Source organism: Coturnix japonica, chromosome 3, assembly GCF_054131305.1.
Source record: "Coturnix japonica strain WE chromosome 3, WE-NBRP24, whole genome shotgun sequence".
NCBI lineage: Eukaryota > Metazoa > Chordata > Aves > Galliformes > Phasianidae > Coturnix > Coturnix japonica.
The window spans coordinates 17,109,955-17,126,052 of record NC_140665.1 but is presented as its reverse complement, the minus strand read 5'-3'; the positions used below and the strand labels follow the sequence as shown (position 1 = coordinate 17,126,052).

At 49.1% G+C, this 16,098-nt stretch overlaps 1 protein-coding gene across 19 annotated transcripts in view; it reads right to left on the bottom strand.

Moving 5' to 3' along the window:
• SLC8A1 (solute carrier family 8 member A1) overlaps positions 1 to 16,098 on the bottom strand; it is a 113,284-nt gene that overhangs the window by 75,817 nt on the left and 21,369 nt on the right. For 11 of the 19 annotated variants that reach the window (XR_014944510.1, XM_015857023.3, XM_032443667.2 and 8 more), the window contains exon 1: positions 7,075 to 7,420. The exons of 7 other annotated variants lie outside the window; for them this stretch is intronic. The gene's annotated coding sequence lies outside the window, so the exon portion shown is untranslated. Of the gene's footprint in view, positions 1 to 7,074; positions 7,425 to 16,098 lie in introns of those variants that run through there. One more of the 19 variants, XM_032443674.2, reaches the window with a different exon arrangement.

Below are 16,098 nucleotides of genomic sequence, written 5' to 3'. Positions count from 1 at the left end.
CAGAGGAGATCCAACAGATCACAGTATCACAGAGTCATCTAGGTTGGAAAAGACCTTCAAGACCATCAGGTCCAACCATCAACCTGACCATCACTAAGCCACGTCACTTAGCACCAGATGTACGGTTGCATGCATTTGGAGCTATAGACTAGTTAAAGGCTGCATCCATTGACAGCATCTCAGATGTCACTTGCGCCTAGGTATGGCCTGAGTGAAGTAGCAAAGTGCACCTCTCCTCTTCCTTCTTGAGGAGGGCTTGATTCTCAGCACAGCTGGGAGCTAGGCTGGCTCCACACCCAGAACTGCTGACTGCATCCCAAGAAGATGCATTTATCCTCCTCAACAGGGGCACACCAACACCTACTTCAAGAAGAGTGCCTGATCACCACCACTTATCTCCTTATGATGCCAATATCATCCCTCTTCATCAGGGCAGGGGCTTGTTACGCAGGGACAGGCTGCGTGCAAATCAAGAACTGTTTAAAGGAGTGAGTACCATCTTGCACCCACACTACTGAATCTACTCTTCAAAGAGGGATGAATTTCCTCTGCTCAGTTTGCTTTTATTGAAGGATGCTGTAGTAGATAATTGATACGGAAGAATAATACAGAAAATTTATTAAAACAGTTTTATGTAAATGACATCTCCTCACTGGGAATTGTTGGTCCGTGACACAATCCACCCCTTCAGTTTTCTAATTAAGTAAAGAAAAGGATACACTGAGCAGGAAGTGAGCAATTCACAGAGCTAGGTGCTAAGAACAGATAAGATGAACAAGATGCTATGAAAAGCTCTTACTGCTGGAATCAGAAGTCTCTAATCCCTGTGCACATTCTGCTTCTCACAGTGCAGGCACGAGTCATCATTTACAGATCTGAAGTAAAAAGCTGAAAATGTGATGTCTGTAAAGAAGAGTACCTTGTTGCACGCCATTTGGTGAATAGCTAAGTTAAAGCAGAATTGCTTTCATGGTCACTGAAGTTTAGCCAAGACATGACCCAACATCTGTAATCCCAACTATGCTTCACGCTGTTTTAAAGTACGTCTTGGAGATGCTTGACAAAGCGAAACACAGGCTGACTTAGTATCTAATCCGTTTATCCCAGATATCTCCTAAGTGCTTCTTTATTGTTAGTATTATTTTTAAACATGTATGCTTAAGAAAAATATTGTATGGGCATAAAGTACTACTTATCTGTGCGGCTCTTCACCATTTCCTTCTAAAGGGCAGTAGTTTCAACAGAAAATTCAAAACATCCACCTGCCCTTGTTTAGTTAATTTTCTCCCTGTGGCAAGTTATATCCTTGTACATGTACAATTATTGAGAGCAACCAGGCATTGTGAAATCCCCTTGGCAAGAGGAGAAAACAGATGGTTCTAGAGAAAATATTACGCTTTGGGTCACTGATTTAGGTCATAAAGAATAGGAGAGTCCCATCACACTTTAGAACAACTCTGCCGTCTAAAAGGATTTGAGCACTGGAATTCTCAGCCAGAAAAAAAAACAACACCAAAAACCAAGAAAGAAAACAACCCACACACTAAATCAGATTAATAAAGTCACTTGAACTTTATTTGCCATCTTCTTCCCTTTCAAATATTCTACTACAATTTTTTTTTTTCTTTTAATCAAGTCCCATATTTTGTTAAACAGGAGGAACAAAGGCCTCAAGGCTTGCATCTGAGCAATCCATCTTTCTGGCCTTCCCATGCAAGCTCTCACTGTACAGACAACATTTTCCCCTAAGACTGCCGGAGACAAGAGATGTGGAACTTTTCTGGAGGGCTCAGCTCGGAGAAGTGCTGGAGCTTAATAAGGAAAAATACGCCAGCCTTGGCAATGTGCAAGTGGCTTTCTTTGCGTGGCCATAGCATCCCCCAACTTTGCACTGGACACTCTCCAACATTTTGTAGCGCAGTCATCAAGAAAGATTCACAACCCGCCTCCTCTTCTCCCCCCTTCCTCCTGGAACCAATTCACAATCAATGTTATTAACATCAGACTCAGAAATCATGGAGGGTTAGAAAATGCTTGGCCACAACATGCTGGTTATGCATATACAACACGAGTCTGACATGCAAAGTCTCTCAGAGAAGCAGCTGCTATAAAATTAGCAGTGGTTCTCTATTCATTCAATCCAAAATAAACAGCTCAGTCCCCAGAGACCCTCTTGCTCCGTATTTGCACGGGGTCTCGGCCCATGGTCATCATGCTGCTGCAGAGGCAGTGGTAGGAATATTCCCAGACAAATCATTCATGTTATTCTATAACAAGAAGCAAGGCTACCAGAATGCCAGCCCTCCCTTCAAAGCCAACTTTGCTAGCTTTTCATTAAGGTGTCTCAATTGCATTTCCCAGCCAGGCCATCAACAAGAAAAGCAAACGCATGAGCTGGCTGTATGTGTGTGGTGATGAGCCACAAGCCACCACCCTGGGTCGGCACAGCCCTGCCAATAAGCATTACCCTTACACCACAAAGCAGACCCAGAGCTCATTTTCTCCTTGGATCCGGTGCCTGGGGTCTTTTAAGTAGAGGGAGCTAACTAGGAGAGCCAGCCCCCAGCTCAGCTCCCTAAAAGCTCCCAAAGCACTAGCAGCAGCTTTCGCATAGGAATGTGTGATCCCTTTGAGGCAAGCCCAGCTTCCATCCAGACCCCAGCCAAGGGACATTTGTCCAGCTTTTATTCCCGCCTTCAGGGTTGTAAAACCCCAGGAGAGCAGCTTTTGCTCAGAGCGAGGCTATGAGGGTTGCAAAGATATTTGCCTTTCAGATGGAAAAGGGAGCTTGAGTTCTTTACATATTGATAGGAGAGAACTTGTGCTCCTATCTCATGCTCCAAAAGAAACCAGCTTTTGGGACCCTTCTTTGATTATTCCCTGGCAGGAATACTCCTTCGGGTTGGCTGCTTGCAGCATGCAAAGCCAGCCTGAAAGCCGCTCTGAGCTTCAGCAACGCACAGCTTTTCCTTCGCAGCAGCCTCTACAAAGTCCCATCTGGGCACTTCGCCCTTACCATGTCTACTTTTAGACCCTGCACCTTTGTGTGATGAGGTTTGTGACCAACTACAACAGGCAGCATTGCTATTCAGACCACTGAAATAATACTTGGATGCCTTTGGTACAGGGTTTGGGCAAGAAAGATTGGGTTCACAAGGAAGGAGTGGCTGCACAAAAAGATTTTCCATGGGGAATATCTTTCGAGCATTCAGCAGCAGACATTCTGCAACTCATTGCAGCTGTAACCCAGTGGCATTCACACCATTGCAGCCAGCACTGCAGACAGATACCCAGCTGTGCCTGCCCCACTGTACCATCAGCATGATGCTGAATTTACTGCCAGCTTGTACAGCATCCCAATGGCTGTGGCACAAGTGCGAGATGGGAGCAGCACTGTTTAATGCCTGAATTCTTCAAATCCTCACACCTTTCTCCCAGGTTGTCTTGCAGGCAAGCAGCACCCAATAGTTAAATGCAAGCCATTTCCCTTTGGGAAGGCTCTGCACACCTCACCCCCATGGCTAGGACTTGCACCTATCTTGTCTCTCCACCTCCGGAGGACTAACAGCCTCCTCCACCCCCCTTCTGACCCTTCCTGGCCATGCTGCATCCTGCACACCTGCACCTCGTTGAAAGCAGCAGTGTGATTTACAGCAGGGCAGCTCGAGCAGATCCTGTACTGGGAAAAGATGTGATGACTGTAGGGGAAAGCACCAACAAATTGTCTGAGCTCTGAGAATCAATCAGGAAATCAGCAAGGAGCCTACATCCAGCTTCCTGAAGCTGAGGGACGCAAAAGGGATGCCAGCAGCCCTGGTCTGGGCACTTCCCTATGGCACAGCTCCTGCAAGCTGTGATTTTTACCCATCCAAGCAGGAGAAGGAGCAGAATACCATGCTGGCCAGACAACTGAACCCACGGAGGAAAGCTGCTGTGTCCAAATGCGCTGCGGAGTGCGATGTCACTTTAAACGCAGCTTGGAAAGCCCTTGGCTTGCAGCCCTGCTCCTTCTTCTTTCTCCCAGCTCTGCCATGCTGAAGCTGTTGGCATTCCCTGCCCATGACCCTCCGGATCTCCACATCAGGAAAATGATTTCCAGGCCGTCAGCATCCTGATTGCATCAGTACAAAAGCCATCAAAACCTTTCCAAATATAGTCAGAGGCACAAAGCCCTTTACGAAGCCAATTGAGTAAAACACACATCGGACCACCCTGTTTTCTGTAAAGGACATTAAGAAGTTAGAATAATTATCAGTCTGCAACTGATTTTTCCAAGTATCCTATCTATCTCTGGCATACAGCATCCAATCCCCTCCTTCAATCTCCCCAGCAACTTTCCAAAATAAACAGATAAATAGAGAAAACAAAGCGGTCCCGATGTAAAATTTCAGCCAGATTGGTTGAATTTGGGGGCAAAGCCTGTAGAGAAGGAGCTTAGGAGTGTTTGTGAGGGAAACTCCAGCTTTGCTTTTTAAAGCATGGAGACTGAGTGGTGAGCTGTCCCTTTTCCCTATGATACACAAGCTCAGCAAGGAAAATGCCAGGAAATGATAAGCAAGGGAGAAATCCTTAATTTCTTTTTGTTCTGTGTTGTTTTTTATCATCTCCCCTCTCCATTGCTTCTGTCTTCAAACCATTTCCCTATCCTCACAACGCCTTTTTGTCTTTTCTTTATTGAGCGGCATCCTTTCCCACTGTAAAATGACTGTTTAGAGGATAAATTGCTGTCAACAAGCCTGGAGCTCCCAGGTAGCCTGGGGGAGGAATCATCTGCCCAGCCATGGGGGCTACCATAGGACAGAAGGAATTAGAAGGCCTGTTGCTCTCCTTGTGCCTGCCTGTGCCCACTCGTCCCTCGGGTTGGCAGCTGTGTGTGGGTTGCTCTCCTGGGCTCCACGGCAGGAAGGAGCAGAAGGGACTGGGGACCCCTTCCCTGTCCCCAGCTCTACGTGGATTTTGGATCTCTAGATCCCAGAAAGGCAGCTGAGCCCCAGTGCCACTAGGTCAGACCCCAGTGCTGCCAGGCCTACCTCACATCAGGGTTGGCCACCCTTCCACCCCACTTTGCCCACCTTCTTCATCTCCGCTGCACTAAATCTGCTTAGGAAGCCAGGCCTGTGAAATCACACTTTCCATATCTGTCTGTCCATCCCCCCCCACCTAGTTTCAGCTAAACTTGCCAGAGGGATAGAGATAACAGAGAAAGCTGAGTTCCTCTGAGCTTCCTGAAAACAGCTGGAGAGGTTGCAGTCAGCACCCAGCACTTAGGCTGCTCAGGTTGTTTGAGGTGCCCATATCACAACCATTTGTGTTGGCTACAAGCAATTTGGAGGTCCTCTGGTGATGCCAGTGCCTCGGGCTTTATTACGAGATTTGAATTTCATTGGGATGCTGGAGAACAGAGGCTTTTCTCCCATAAACTGGCAGGACTGTATGGCATCAAAAACAGAGCAGAAAACCAACATCTGTCCTACATGGAATGCTAGAAAATTGCAACCACGATGGCCCTGAGCAGAGCAGGACACCACCAAAGAAAGGCCAGGGCAACCAGAGAACTGGTGGTGCCTGCATGGCATTATGAGAGCAGGGATGTGAGACAAGCTCATGCCATGGACAGCGGTGCCCAGAGACCAAACCTGTTCAGCCCAGACAGAACAGCCAATGTTGCCATCTCAGGGGAAATACACAAATAAGACCTCAAAGAGCTCAGTGAGAGCAGGGTAGAAAGAAGCAGGCAAAATTTCATTGGCTTAGAAATGCTATTCGGTGTTGGCATTCAGGGATGCTAGGATGAAAAGTGAGCGCATCCTCAAATATCTTGACGACAAATCCTCGTATGAGGGGAGCTCTGAGCAATGCATTTCCCAACCTGGGCTTTGGAGCTGTTTGTATCTCCAGAGAAAAAGAGCTGGTGGGCCACAAATCAACTTCCCCAGGGAGGTGGAGGAAGGGGGGCTCTGGCCGTACAAATGCTCGGCTGTGCCTTTGTTTGGTTTAAATGCTCTAAGAGGGGCAAAGCTGTGGTTAAAGAACCAACTGGAAGGAAAAGGGGAGATGGAAACGTTTACCAGACGCACCCAAGTGAACACAAATGCCTTTCTTTGGTGATGTCCACTGCCCCAGCCGCAGCCACGCAGCACAGCTGTTTGTTTCCCGGCTGCCCTCACCACATCAACGTGCGAGCATCCCAGCTTCCCCTTTCTGAATAAAAGCACACCTCTTCTCTTCATGGTGGTGTGAAAAAAGCAGCAGAAAGCCAAAGCAGGAGCTGGCAGAATGTGTGGAGAACCCCAGCCTCTCTGTAACCCTGCTCCCATCACCCGCCTCATGGCTTTCCAACATCTGGGACCAGAGGAATGGCTTCAAGTGAAGCATGAGCAAGAGGAGCCCTGAAATCAACCGCTCGCACCCACACGCCCGTGACCTTGTGGTTTTACTACAGCTTTCATTTCCAGACGCCGGTTCTCCCCACCGCTTGCTGCATTTCTACAACATCTTGGCAGTTTGCTTTCGCCCTGGAGACAGAGCCAAGCGCGAGGTTGCTTAGCATGGCTCGGTGGGGAGGGAAGCAACAAGGCTGCGATTAAAGAATTAAACTAGAGATGACGGAAGAGCCCCAGCCATGCTTCCACCTAGACAAAGCCTACGTGCTGCTTCGTACCAGCCCTTCAGAACGCATGCCGCTCGAGAGGAAAATGGGAATTTCGGCGTGGCCGCAGGTGTCTCTATCGCTCACCTCGGGAAGCGTTTCGAGGCAGAACAGCCCGGGGCTGGAGGAAAGCAGCCCGGCTCGGGGGAGCGCGCAGCGCTGCTGGGCGGAGGCGCGGCTCCCCCCGCGGCAGATGCCCGAAGCCCCCCGGGGGGGGCGGCTCGCCGCATTCCCGAGTAGGGGGAGGCGCCCCCAACGTCGCCAACGGCCCCATCTCCTCGCCTCAAGGTACTCGGCCGGCTCGCAAAAAGCATCCCTGGGGCAGGGGGCGGCATCCCCCCTCTCCGCTTCCCCGGCGGCTCCCCGCCCGGTATGGGGGACCCCCTTATGCGGTAGGGCGGGGGTCGGCGAGTCCTGGTCCTTACCTGGCGGTGTGGAGGTTGGGGAACGGCGGCGAGTGCGGGCGCGGCCGGGGCCGGCTCAGCAGCGGCGGGGCATCGCGGCGGGGCGCGGGGCGGCTGCCGGAGCCCCGGTGCGCTGTTGCGGCGGCAGCGGGCGGGCGGGAGGAAGGGAGGGAGAGGGGAGGGAGGGAGAGATGGAGGGATGGATGGAGAAGCGCACACACGCGCAGCCCCGGGGATGCGCTCAGCCGGCCCGCCCCGCAGGCAGCCTCCCCTCCCTCCACATCCCCCCGCGGAGAAAGCCGCCGTCCCCCCTTCGCGGCTCCAGCCCTCCTCCTCCTCCTCCTCCTGCTGCTGCTGCCGCTGTTGCTGCTGGAAATATTTCCCGATTTCCTCCTCGGAGCGAGGGACTTTGAAAGGCAGGGCTGGCTGCAGACCCACCCCCGGCCGTCCTGCCCGCCCTGCCTTGCCCTGCCCTGCCCGGGGCAGCCCCCAGCCCTGCCCTGGTTGCCCCCAGCCCTGCCGACTCCCGGTCCCACAGCCCCGGCTGCCCTGCCGCCTTCTGTAGCGAGCCCGACCCCATTTGCACCCTGCGGAGTAAGGGAGAAGCTGGCATAGCGCTGCTCCCCCCGCCCCACACACACACACCCCGCTCCCTCTATCATTGGGTTAAGGAGCCCTAGGGAGGGATGGAAAGATAGGCAGCGGGGTGCAAGGAGTATATTGCTGTGTTTGTCGCAGTCCTTTTTGCAGCTGTCTGAAGGCAGTGAGGACAGAGGTGTCCCAAGGGGCCCAGATTTGGGGTTCACTGCCTCCATTACATCCCCTGTGCCATGATGTATCCATAGGATAGCAGGCGTCATGGGGCTGTGAGGTGACAGTCAAGGGGTGATCTGGTCATTTAGTGTCTTGGGAAGTTCTTCTGCATCTGGCCACATCCAGGACAGCCACTGAAACCTCAGAGACTTCTTTCGGTGGAGATGGGGGAAATCATAGAATCATAGAATATCCCAGGTTGGAAGGGACCCAAGAAGAGAACCATTAGATCACTGAATCATTAAGCCTGGAAACAGCCACTCAGATCATCATCCCAACCATCGAGGGATCATGATGTCCAACCCCTGGCTCCACGCAGAAGCCAAAAATCAGACCATATGTCTGAGAGTGTTGTCCAGACACTTCTTGAATTCTGCCAAGTTCAGTGCCATTTCCATTGCCCTGGGCAGCCTGTTTTGTGCCCACCACCCTCTGGTGCAGACCCTGACCCTAACCCCAGCTGCCCCTCCCCTGACACAGCTCCATGCTGTCCCCTCAGGCCCTGTTGCTGTCACACAGAACAGAGTTCAGCGCTGCCCTCCACTCCATGTGAGGAGCTGTAGCAGCCGTGAGGAGATGTAGCCTCCATGAGGGTTCCCCTAAGCTCTGCACTGAGCAAACCCAGGGACCTCCACATTCCTCATACACCTTTTCCTACAGACCATTCCCCATCTTTGCATCCTTTGGGTTCTCTCTAATAGTTTTACATCCGTTTTGTGCTGTGGCACTCAGACTGTACCCAATGCAGGTGAGGCCGCACAGCACAGAGCAGAGGGGACAGCCCCTCCCCTCGCCTGATGGCAGAGCTGGGCCTGGTGACCCCCAGGGTGAGGTTGGCCCTCCTGGTGCCAGGGCACACTGCTGGCTCTCATACAACTTGCTATCAGCCAGAGCCCCCATCCCTTTCCATCGGCTGCTTGTCCAGCATCTCACCCCCAGCCTGTATGCTCCTCTCTCCAGGTGCAGAATCAGGCACTTCTGCTGTTAAACTCCATGTGGCTGATGATTTCCCAGCTCACCAATTTATCTAGATCTCTCTGCAAGGCCTCTTCACCCTTGATGGAGTCAGCATCTCCTCCCAGATTATCATCAGCAAACTTGCTCAAAACACCTTCTAGTCCTACATCCACAGCATTTACAAAAACACAGAGGAGAAGTGGCCCTAAAATGGAGCTCTGGGGAATCCCACTAGTGACCAGCCACCGGCCTGTTGTAACTCCATTTACTGTAACCCTTTGGGTCTGATTCATCAGCCCACTGCTCACTCATTGATTATATTTTTGTCCACTTCTATGGTGGGCATTTTGTCCAGAAACATACTGTGAGAAACACTATCAAAAGCTTTTTGAAGTCCAAAATGATACCTTTAACTGCCTTCCCTTGCTCAACTAGATAGTTGACCATGGGAGATCCTGCAGGTAGCCAGCAGCTCCAGAGAACTCAGCCGAGGTAGACTAGCAGCACCTCGGACTGACCCAGGAGTGGGCAGGTCCCCTCCTGCAATGCCTGAATGGCTCCTCCACCCTCTGTTGGCACCAGCAAGGAGCAGATGAACCCATTGTCCTGCCCTCCAGGAGAAACTCCATGGCTTTAACTACTTAAACTAGGACCAAAGCTAATGACCCGCTCTCTTCTAGCTGCAAGTACTCAGTGACCTTGAGCAGCCCTTTGTGCTTAGGCCCTCAGGTGCAATGTGAACCCCACAGAGGCAGAGCCACACTCCCAGCTCTTGCACCTTCCTACACTTTCTCCTCTCACCTGGTCAGCCATGTGTGCAATTTATGTCACCACAATAGCAAGCCAGGAGTTTATCTTCAGATATCATTTGTGCTTCCTTTTTCCTTCCCTTCCCTCCCCTCCCTATTTATTTATTTCTTTTCTGTGGGGAGGATAAGATTTCTGCATCACCATTTTCCCCCAGTGAGAATAGGAAACCACATTTCTCTGGCTGGGATCTGGTGTAAGACATGGATAACATCACAAAACCCATTTGAAAAGTTCTTTGTGATGAACTGACCAACAACAAACCAACGAGTCATTACAAGCATCACCACAGTTATTGGTATGTAGCTCTGGTTTCACTTTAAGAACTTATTACCTACACACTGGATGAAAAGCCTTTCCAAGTAATTTGGTTTAGGGAAGATCCTTTTGTGTCCAGTAGTTGGGTCTGGTTTGGCAGCAGCTGCTGGGTGTAAGGCTCTGTGCAAGCTGGCACAAGCTGTGTGATCTGAGGCAAGTGGCTCCCTTGCAGCAAACACAGTCCCTGTTGATGCTCTTCACCCTGCATGCTGAAATCTAATCGGTGCAACAGTAAGCAGTAGAACTCAGATTTTAATTAGCTGTCAGCTGTGAAATTCTCCCTAAAGCTCCTCGTTTCTCTCAGTTACGTTGCTGACCTACTTCCCAGCTCTATCACTGGATATGGTATACAATTCCTCCGGAGCAAGGAGACATTAACTTGGTGCACCCTGCTAACTGCTGGGCTGCTCGCTCAAGAGCCAGGCATGTTCCCAGCCTGATTCTCCCTGCCTTTCAGCAAGGACTCCTTCTTCACTCCCAGGCTGCTCCAGCTGAAATATCTTTTTGTAACATCAGAGGAATGGGGGAATGAGAAAAACCAAAGTCTGTCAGCATCGTGGTGATGCTCATTAGCCCATACCAATGTGCCCTTCATGTCACCCAGTCTGAACTGCTTGGAGGCAGGAAAGATGAAACCAAAGAAGCAGCATTATCTCACCCATGCCACTGAGCTACCTTCATCTGTGTGAAAAGTGCTTGGCTGGGAGGGCCATGAGGGTGATAGGCTGGGAGAAGATGTCTTTCATTACCCAGCCCCTCACACAGCACTTTCCAAACACATCCAGACCTCTGCCTTTCAAAATAGCCATGTAAAATGTGGAGCTGGGCAAGGAAAGCATAACCCAAGGGGTAGATATCTTTAAACTTCCCTGCCTCTCTTTACAGCCATGCAAGTGAACACCTACCACTGCAAACACACTTACAACCACTAATTAGCAGTCTCAAAGTCATGGAGATTCTCGTGCCGATGCTAAGGAATGGTTCATTCATTCATTCATTCACACACACACCCACAGCTCCTTCCGACAGCAGCCTGCACCTCCCTGCAATTGCTGGAGGAGGTTTCTGGATATTGGCTACATATGCAGAGCAGAAAGACGATTCCTCCCTGCAAATAAAGGAGTTAGTGGACTGTGGAGTCTGCAGGACAGAATGGTGCAGGCCAAATCTCTGCTCAGTGCTTTGTGAGGACACCTGAGCTCCTGCATGTTTTGGAGGAGGGAGACTCAAACATCTCGATATTTCTTGCATGTAAAAATCTTGCCCTATAAAAAACATATTTCTGAGCAGCTGTCACCACCCTTTTCCAGCCTTGTATGGAGCATCTCAATGAGATGTATTAGTCTCGGCTCTCTCTTGTGGGTACAGATAATGCTGGAGTATAAGCAGTGAGCCCTCAATGGCTAGTGCTTAGTCATTTCTGTCCACGTGTTCCTTGAGTCCCTCAGGAGGTGCCAGGGAGATCCTGTGGGAGCAGATGGGATGTCACCTCTGGCTTGCCATCCATCTGTCGTCGCTCCTCCCTGCAGCAGTCTTGTACGTGCGCCCACTGAACCTTCCCTTGGATCTCCTCTGTCTGTTCTTGGCAGAGACCTGGAGATCCCTATGAATTGTGTTTCCAGAAAATATATTTCCTAGGCATTGTTTCCTGAAACGTTGAACATTTGCTTTCAGTCTCACCTTCACACCTGCCTTTGCTGGGTGGAGGATAAATCAGGCATTTAGAGACATGATGGGTGGAATGGGGCACAGTAAGGAGCAGGAAAGGCAGTTCTCTACACTGTACCTCATATACTTTTGTTTGAGCCCTCCAGGCAGTGTCTGCCCAGCTATTTCCCAGCATATGGCACAGTCTGAATCTTGATGGTCCTGGGAAGGTCTGAACACATGGCAGGGGTCCATTGGCCTGACTGAACCCTTGGATGTGGAAACCTGCCATGTGGCTGAGCAGAAAGCAGAACTTGTAGGGCACAGATTTAGGGGCTGCACGTATTTCGCAAACATCCAGTGCACAAAACCAGATGCACGCTTTGAACACAGCCTCAGAATCTCACTTTTTTTGGGGGGGTAGAAGCTCTAAAGCCTTCTGGCAGCTGTCATTTGTCTCAACAGCACCAGCATCTCACTCTCGTCCCTATTCCACAGGCCAAAAGCCGCCTCCTAGCCTGAGTCACTGTAAAATGAAGGACCAGATGTCCCCTGCTTGACTGCCTGTCCCTTAGCATCTTTTCCCACAAGAAAAAAAAAAAAAAAAAGAAAAAAGAAAAAAAAACCAGCTTTGTTTTGCTGTTGCAAAACTGCAGAATACAGGAACTGGAAATGCAGATGCAAGGCAAGGTCAGTCAAAGAGTGCTTCTCAGTGAAAGCAATAGCCCAGGGACTTGGTGCCTCCAGAGCAGCCTCCTGCAAGGGGCTGCAGGACTGCAATGTGCCAGCTGGGACTTCAAGAAACAACAAAAGTACAAGCACTGAGATAATGTGGCAAGATCTGGAAAGCCACGGATTGCCAGTTGAAGACTGTATGATGCTTCCTTGGCAGCTCCAGTGTCATACGAGACCATATCCGTCATTTGATCTTCCTGCCATGCTCCCATGGCCATCAGTGGGAGCGCCAGGGCAAATCAGATGTAGTGCATAGCTCTGGCTGTGGCCCCTGGTTGTGAAGGTAATTTGGCCTCTTCAGCACCATCTGTTTGCCAGCGAGGCTGCATACTCCAGGGAAAAGAGGCCTTTTCATTAAAAGTGAAGAGTGACTGACCTCAGCTGCATCAAGGCACCTTCTTTATATTTTATTTATATATTCCAAGCCAAGAAAGCTGCTGGAACACCTCGCAAAACCCAAGCCCATTAGGAAAGAGGAGGAGAAATGACTTCTCTTAAAGGAGAACTTGAATGGATGGGCTCTAACCCATGCTGCACAAGCAGGGGGATCCTGAGATGCAAGTTCAGGGAACAGGGACCACTACTGATATGTTATCTTGCTGTTTTGGAGAAGTGTTCTCTCTTTTACACCCCTGAAGATGCATGGACCAGAAATACCTATCTTCTCTGTGCTACGCTTCATGTTCTAAACGTAGTAACTGAAGCCCTGCACATGAAGAGCATGCAAACAAAGAAGAAACCAGATTTAATTTCCTGATAACCTAATGACTTTTTTTTCCTTTTTTCCCTGGGGGATTATGAAGAAATGAAACTACACTGTATGTGAGACTGTGTTCTCCGTTCCAAATTCCCTGTGATGCCACACACCAGCCTGCTCTCCAACTGGAATTTCAAACGCAGCCTCTTCAGAGCTGCTTGGAGCTGAAGAGCTTTCCAGATTGCACAATGCTTTTAAACACCAGGAGATAGTACTTTGCCAACCATATCAAGGTTAGAAGACCCCAGGTCCGTTGTGCAAAACAGCTCCTATGGGAAGTTGTGCTTCTGGCAAAGCAGTTTGGGTTGTGAGGCTGCATTCCTCGGTTTGCAAATGCAGAAGGGACACGGGTGGGTGTGCGAAGGCACACATGCGTACAGATGTTTCCTAACGCAGATTGTGCAAGACCCGGCTTCTTCCCTCTGCATTTCTGCTTATTCAAACTCTTTCTCTCCCATGGGTGCTCCCATCTCTTCAGCGGGTGACAATTTCCTGCACATAGTTGTCAATCTGAGAACACAGGTTGCTGCGATGTTGTTACTTATGTGCAGCACTGGGGAGACAGAACAGAGCAGAGACTTGGGGATTCACACACGCCTTGGCTCTGAACCAAAACTACTGCTTCACCTCCTACCTCACCTGGGCTTTTCTTCTTCATCTCCCTTCCATGTGGTTCACACACACTTAGAAAGCTTCTGGGTCCTGCATCTTCAAGATATCAGTGTGGTATTTCTGGTATTTGTGCCAGAGCTGTTAACAATATCTGGCATTTTACTTGCATTAGTAGACTCCAGAGTTAATAGCTCTATGTACATGATCAGTGGCATCAGGAAGGTGGGAATAAATAGAAGTGAGAGACCTAGAAGATGTGATCCCAGAGGAAACACTGAAGGAATGCAGACTGTCAAGTCTACAGAAGACATAACCTCATAAATCTGAAGGAATAGATGTTTCCCACTCCCACTGTTGATAAGATAAGAAGTCAGGAGGTTAATCTTCAGCTAGGGAAACAAGTTCGATGCAAGGAAAAACTTTCTAGCCATGAGAGCAATGGTGTGGGTAGCTGGATTGTCTGCAGAGAGTGAGAAGTCTGCGTCATGGAAAGCTTTTAAGATCGAATGTGCAAACCTCTCTTGCACTCAGATCAGGTGTCAGCAGCCCAGCTCTCAGCATCATTTCATAAAGAAGGTGATGAGCAGATGAACAATCAGGAGACACGCATCATTTACCTCTCTTAGCAACCTCTTTGGATGATTTCTGTGCTTGAAGCTTTCCCAGATGCTCTCAGGAGCTGGTGACACAGAAAGACTTGTTTTGTGAATATCTCTCCTGCCTCAAATCCTTATCAAATCCTTCACTCTCCCTCCTGTCCTTCTGACAGCAATATGTAAGGTGTGCAGACAAATTCCCTGCCCAAGCTGCAGCATGAGGGATAGCTGGCTGTTCCCCAGAGCCAAGTGATGCCCATGCAGGTATCTGAGTTAAGGCGTGTTGCAATGAAATGGTTTGAGGAGCTACCAGACCCTACTGGGAATAAGCAGAGGAACAATGTCTATGCAGCTGACCGTCCTTGACCAGTAGCTACTCTAACTAGACAGCAGGGTGAAGAATGGCAGAGAAGAAACATCAAGCGTAACAAAAGCAGACCACCAGCTTAACTGTTGACTGAAGTAGAAATTACCAAGGCAACCATATCATGAATAGCAAACAAGTGTAGATTGTCAGCAAACCAGGGCCAGTGAGGAAAGAATAAATATGGATGGATGGATAGCTTGTCTGGGAGGAGCTGAACTTGATAAAGAAGCAGAACCTGGGGAGATTCAAAGGGGCAAAACAAGAATATAAAATAAAGCACTATGAATGAGCTGTATCAGCCAGGTCTGAGGTCAGCCAGGCCTTTCTCTGGTTCTTCACAGGGCCCAACACATTGTGGTGAGGGCTTTGGGAGGGCAGAACTGGCTCGAGTGGAGTGTTTGCACAAGTCACAGTCAAAAAAGCAAGGACAGACGTCACATGAAATCCCCTCCAAAGACAAGAAAGGCAGCTACAGGTCAGGATGTAGGCGGCAAGTTAGCATGGTGAAACATTAGCTTTATTAAGGTTAAAGGCTTCCAACTTGTCTTGTTAGTTTCTGTAGGTTGCATACATCAAGGCATGTTTCAAGATAATCAAACTCTCTGTTTCAAAGAGAAGAACATTAAAATTGGGTACATTTTTATTAACAGGGACAGAAAATGTCTAGGAAACACGAGTAGTGGCACATCTTGAAATGCTTACAAACTTGTCCTGTTTTGTAGCATTCCTCTAGGTTTGCGCATCAAAGCGTGCTTTAAAAATAGACTGCCTGGTTATTTTTAAGGTATGAACATTTAAATTGGATACCTTTACATTGCTAAAGGCCAAAGGTTTTCTAGTGCACCAGCACAGTGGTGCATCCTCAGGCATTTTAACACATACCAGGCGTACTTGGAAGAGGCTTACCCTGGCCTCTAAGAATGCAAGGACTGTGACCATATTATGGATCTTCAGGTGAGTCTCTGGGGATTTAAAATGGGGATCTTCAAGCAGCTACAAAAAGAATGATTAATTGCTATGAAGTACTCATGATTTGAATCTTACTCAGTGATTGGTTGCTAAACAGACAGAAAATTGCTCACTAAGCAGATTTTCACTGATAGCCAGTGCAGAGCTTTTTCCTTTTCTATAAGGAAATATGCAAGGTCTGTATGTATATGCTTTACTCCTCCATATGCTAACAGACAGCTTCATTCACAGTCACAGCAGCAAACCTTCAAGATTAACCCTTTCACTGAAGTTAGGATGCAGACCTGTCATATGTCAGGGGAATGATGAGGTTATCAGCACAGTTCTAAAGTGCTCCAATATCGGTTGTTTTTGTTCTTAAGAATTCACTTCAAATCAAATCAGCTCATGAAGAGAGGGTAAATGTCTCAGTTGTGGAGAGAGATGCTTCTTGGAGCATGCATTTTCCATGGTCAGTGGCAAAAAGA